The sequence below is a fragment of the Toxorhynchites rutilus genome, chromosome 1 (assembly GCF_029784135.1).
Source record: "Toxorhynchites rutilus septentrionalis strain SRP chromosome 1, ASM2978413v1, whole genome shotgun sequence".
Classification (NCBI taxonomy): domain Eukaryota; kingdom Metazoa; phylum Arthropoda; class Insecta; order Diptera; family Culicidae; genus Toxorhynchites; species Toxorhynchites rutilus.
The window spans coordinates 153,484,864-153,491,257 of NC_073744.1; positions in this window are offsets into that span (position 1 = coordinate 153,484,864).

Below are 6,394 nucleotides of genomic sequence, written 5' to 3' on the forward strand. Positions count from 1 at the left end.
ACGGACTTTTTTTTTGTGCATTGATCAAATCCGTCCTGAAAAACTCCGGACAACTGAGTTAGGAAGTGCTGATCACCACGACGAAAATTGGAAAGCTTCACCTGGTTACAGCGTACAGCAAGCGGCTTCGTCCGTTACCTATCGAATGATCGATTGTTGTGAATTCTCCTACCAACTCCAGAGGTTCTCCAGTTGCGGTTGTTGTCTCTATTTGCGTAAAATTTACAGTACGTTCACGAATCTTCTTCCAAGACCATCGTTTATATGGAACATGTCTTCTTCATATTCCATCCGATGATAGGGAAATGAAACGATTTCAGTTCATTAATTTCGAAATAAGTAATGAGTCCTGTACAGTTTTGAACGAGATGATCGGATGTGTGTTGTTGTCTTTGCATTGGAAACGAGCAGATTTGACAGGCTTTCACAAAACGTGCTGCTGATCCCAAAAGGAGTCGTAATAAAAACAACTGTCCAAAAATTGTCCACATCTGTGACAGTAATATGGATCATTTCAGCATCAAAAACATAGATCAAGCAAACAATCCATTACAGACGTTCATTTGTACACATAAAACGTTAAAAACATATTTTCCCACTCTGTGCGTGATCCCCCAGGTGTGAGCATTTTCCACCTCACAGTTTTCGAGTGGCACTTGGTACACATTGCAGCGGTGGCTTAGCGGCACTAGAAACGTGCCCAAAAAGTGATGATAGACGACCGCTTGTTAAACATCCAACGAAACGAGCGAACGCGATTTGTACGCAATTTACACTCGAGTTCCACGTTGAATCAAATATTTACACACTTAGTGTGATTCGATGGCAAAAATTGCATACTATTGCATGCACCGTTTCATTCCTCTAACTACATAAATTGGTTGAGCACGGTTCCCTCTGCCTCTGCCTGTCAATGCGTTTGAAGTGTGGCGCAACGCTACGCATCCACGCAATCGACACATCCTGTGAATAGCGAAATGGTTGGCAGAGAAAAAAATTAGCGCATAAAGTGACACGCACGAAGCCACGCGGTACTGAACATTTAGAGCTCGGAAAAGTCACGCATATCCGCGTCATCATGCAGGATGAGAAGCGAGCACATGTTGGGAGATTCAAATTTCAAGTTGGAAAAGGTTTTTTTCCATCTCAATATGACAGGCATACGTGCAAGCGAATGACGGGAAAAGTCCCTATCAAATGAAAACGAGTAATAAATTCACGTTGCAACATGTGATTATTATCTAAATCATGTTATTGATACCGTTACAAATTGATATTATTTCCTAAAGTTGACCGCAATACAAACTGTTTAAACCGGAACGTTTCCCAGTGGACAATTGTACAAAACCGCTGCAGGAGCGCTGATTCACTAAAATCAACAATCGTGCGCTTGTACCTCGAAAACGAAATGCAATCAAGCGGTCGAAATAGTGTAAATAAAATTGTAAATTCATTTTTCCTTTCCGCCGAGCGATAAGTGGAGCGCAGTGCCACTGCTGGGGACGCAAGCAAGCAGGACCCATTTGCAACGCAAACAAGAGCCGCCAGAATGAATACAGGCCAAGCGAGGATAATATGAACTCTGGCCCGAGCTACATTCGAATTGGCACTCAAAAATCGCTTCTTTCCGCAGTAATGTTGACCGAGTAAACATTGAAGTTAATGGACCGGGGCCACCGCAGTAATGGCCTTAGTATATTTTGAACTTTGTCCCGAATTTAATTTGCAGTGAAGTCCGACAGATTTAAGCTGTGCGCAACAAAATGATGTAATTTTAGTTAAAACAGAGTGAATGAATCGGAATAGTGCTAAGATGATTGTCACACCTATAAATAAAGAAAATAATCTACATATATTGTGAGTACAAATAAGTTTCCAGTGTTTCTTTGAAAAGTTCAACGTTTTATTATGAAAAGAAGTCACAGATTATTTAAAGTACTGTCCATCGCTAGCATCAACCTTCTCTCATCTTTCTCGTAGTATACGGATTTCACGCTGAAAGAAGGACTGGTCTTTTGAGGCAATCCAGTTATCAATTCATTTTTTGGTATCATCACAGGAGGAAAATCGCTGCTCAGCCAGGCCATGTGTCATCGACCGGAACAAATGGTAATCGGAGGGAGCGATGTCTGGTGGATAAGATTTCCAATTTGATGTTCTCTAGGTAGTTTTTGACACCAATTGCAACATGGGATCGAGCGTTGTCATGTTGCAGAATTACCTTGTCGCGTCTATCGACGTGTTGCGACCTCTTGTCCTTCAGAACTCGGCTCAATTTGGTTTGAGTAGCTCATAATAAATGACTGACCCGAGCTGATCCCACCAGATACACAGCATAAGCTTGGAACCGTGAATATTCGGTTTTGCGGTTGATGTTGATAGCTGGCCGGGCTCAACCCAAGCCTTTTCACGCTTAGGACTGTCGTATCGTATTTAATTTTCGTCACCAGTCAAAATTCGGTGCAGAAAACCTTTTCTTTTTTGTCAGTGAAGCAGTTGTTCGCAGGTGAAAAAGCGCCATTCAATGTTTCCCGGCTACAATTTATATGGAACCCAATTGCCTTGTTTTTGAATCATTCTGAGTTGTTTTAAACGATGTGAAATTGCTTATTGTGTTACTCCCAACATTTCTGCAAGTTGTGCAAGATCTTCATCGAGTAACTTCTCCAATTCTTCATCTTCAAATTTTTTTGTGGCACTGGGGCGCTCCCCATCTTCGAGGTCAAAATTACCACTTTTGAATCGGTGAAACCAAGCTCTGCATGTTGGTTCCGACAGAGCATACTTGCCGTAACTTTCCACAAGAATCCGATGTCTCAGCTGCTGTCTTCCTTTTTTGCAGTAATGCAAAAGAATTCCCCGCAAAAACGGCTTTGTTATAACGAAATTTTCCATTTTTGGAATAATGGGAAAAATGTTGTTTTGGCTTTGAGGATTCAATACGCACTGATACTTGAAGCCTCAACTCTTATCTTCATAATAATGTTGTGTTCAGTGTTGTCCGATGTGTATGTTTGAAATGGCAAACCAATTGAGTCAAACGATTGGGACTTATTTGTACACTTAATAAATGTCTCATGTCATTTGAATAATCGCATTGTCTGTCAAAAGTAAAAATGCTGATCTATTGGGATACACATTGCTGGTATTAATTATACATTTATTGCATCAATGCATCAATGGTCCAGGAAGAGCATTTAAGTGGAAACTAGCATCTAGAGCTCGACAGTTATTCTCAAGACAAAAACTGTCGACAAAGTTGTTACATGATGAAGCGCTCATTTTGATGTTGTCAAAAATAGGGATACCAAAATTTTCGATGAAATAAAAAAAATCTAATTTTCTTATCTTAATAGATACAAGTAGATATGGTTCGACAAAGTTTTAGCTCAGTTATTTTAAGCAAATTTGTAGAACAAAGTTTTTTTTCTATCTCTTGAAATAACCGATATAGCGCTTTTTTCCCAATTTGCGTTAGGGTCACCATAAAAAACGGGTTTTGCTCTAACTTTTATATTTTATTTTTTTTTTCTTCAGAAGACTTTTAGAACTTCCTAAGACAAACATTTTGCGATGCAGAACTTGTGAATATCGAAACTCTACTCAAAGTTATTTATATTTCTTCCCAAAAAAATACGCTCTCTTCATTCACTTGTCATTCTTTTTGGGGAAAACATAAAAAATGTTCGTTGACGGCATTTGAAAGAGCATACTTGACTCTACATAATGTTGGATTTCCAAAACTATGTTATTTTTTGTATTTAAGTAAACTCCCGTGCTCCCGTGGCCGGGTGGTTAGCGACACACCTAACATGCCGGGGTTCGGGTTCGATTCCCGTTCTGGGCAGGGGAATTTTTCGTCAAACTAATTTCCTCCGTCTTGCACTGTGCTCACGCGTTTTCCTAGAGCTTGCCACTCAGAATACATTCAAGGCGTGTTATCCGGCATAGAAATCTCAACTAAGTACTAGTAAAAATAACGCAAGTAATACTACGTTGAGACGGCGAAGTTACTCTAGGAATATTAGTGCCATTTAAGAAGAAAGAAGAAGAAGAGTAAACTAAAATTGAAATCATGAGTTTTTGGGTGAAAAATCATCGATAACTTTAAGTAGGATTAAGATTTTGACAAGTTCTGCATCGCAATATTTGTCTTGATAAGCTCTAAAAGTCGTTCCAAGATAATTTCGATGTAGGATTTGAAATATAAAAGTTAGAGCAGAAAAACCCGTTCTTTCATGGTCACCCTAATGGTCACCTTAGAATAAAAAGACCTAACACCCTGTTTTTTGACAACATCAAAATAAGCGCTGTATCATATGCAACAACTTTGTCGAAGACAGTTTTTGTCTAGAAAATAACTGTCGAGCTCTCGATGCTAATTTCCACTTAAATGCATCTCCTGGACCATTGTGCAATGGCAAAAGTGTCTCATATTCAACAGATTATAAAAATAAAATTATGTATTGATCATACTCTTTTTTATTATACATATTATTTATTCGGGTTTCATTTAAAAATAAAAAAAGATGGCGATGTTTTTTTTAATTCTTAAAAATAACTGCAGCTTGCTTCAAACACATATTAAAAGCTTTTCTTTTGCATTCTATGTCTATTATTCCTTCTCATTTGTCTATGTCATCGTCACTATAAATACACGGCTACTCGTTCAGTCTGATCGGATGGTTTTTAGTGTCGAGATGTACAATTTACAAGAACATGTATTTTTAGTGAAATCATATTACTCGAGCAACCAAAGCTTTAATGAAACTTTGTCCTCTTATGGTAATAATTTCAACATTTCTCGTCGTCGATTACTTCTTCTGGGGGTACGTGAAGGACCATTGCTATGCTAATAAGCCGCAAAATTTGGGGGAACTTCAAGAAGAAATAACTCGGATTTTCAGCAGCATCGAAGTCGTAATGTTAGAATTGTGCATGAAGAATTTTGTTCACCGTTTAAAACGCGTTATCGGAAAAAGGGGTGGTCACATCGAAAATGTCCTAAAATATGCTTTGTTTTCGTTTTATAAAAATAAAAATCGGTTCACTTTTGTAGAAGTTATTAAAATTTGTTGCGTGAGTGTTTAATCTGAAAGACCCTGTATCTACGTCTTTCAAAATTTCGCATCTCGAAGCTTCCTGCTTCACAGTTAGTCAAGAAATACTTAGATAATTCTTCGTCATCCTTCTGATGCTTAAAAGCTGATGATTTTCGCCTAAGGGATATTGATGGATCGGAGTTTAAGAGCAAAGATCTCGGCAGATCTTCGTTTGAGTTGACTCGGGATGATTTCCTCGTGTAATTTAAACGGGGTTTCCTGATGATTTTATGGGTAGCTTCCAGGGCCTCTTCAGAAAGGTTCCCAATAGGTACACTCAAACTAGCGTTGTCAGTAAGCATTTCATTTTCGACAGAAAACATGACATTTCGTGCCTTGAAGCGTCAAATAGGAAAATAATGTCATCTGTCCCCCAACGCTTTAAAATGTTTGTGTGTATGGAAGCCGACATCTCTTTCTTTTTTTCTTATCTTTTCTTTTTTAATCGTTTTTGGGATTGCACCCAAAAAAGCCCAAACGACGACAACGGGGATCGAACTAAGGCCGGCTAGGATGCAAGACTGTTTTGCACGACCACGCTATCCACATGTCTAATGATGCTGTTCGGCAAATGCGTGATAATATTGCACCTGATTATAAAATGAAGTTGGAAAGTGTTTTCTAAGAGTAAAAAAGGAGCGCATGAAGGAGTGCAATATCTATCTCGGTCTGAGCCGTGTATGTGGCAAAGCATGCGGAAAGCTTATCTATCATTTGTTTCGCTCGCTTGTATTTATCTTATATTGCTGTACCATGTATATTATACAAATGATTACCAGTGTTTGAGAGTCATGACATTTTCTGTTATGTTATGTCTCATTTAATGTCATAAATCGGAATGACAAAACATGAGTTAAAAATCAATTTTGGGTGTAGATCGAACATTGGAATAATGTTGGCACTGTGGATTAAAGCTTGTGTACGGTCAAAGTCATGTAGTACCAGCTATAAAGTGCTAAATATAGTTGCTTTGTTTCCAGCTACATTGCATGATATTTTGTAATATCAATTTGCTTGAGTGGTTTTTTTGAGACCACCAAAGGTAAGTGCAGGAGACCCGTAATGACTTGCAGGCAGAGGATGAATTGGAAAACATATTGTTAGAACTTAAATTTATTCCTTTGAATAGATAAACCTGTAAGATTGGATCGGGCACAAATTAAAAAAGTTCGTTTGAAAATTTAAATTTTCAAATTTCTATATTACAGCAGTACCTCAATCACGAGCGCTCACATCTATCCTGAAGAGAGAAAAGAAAGGATTAAGAGAAAAATATGAATGCGATTTTTAGA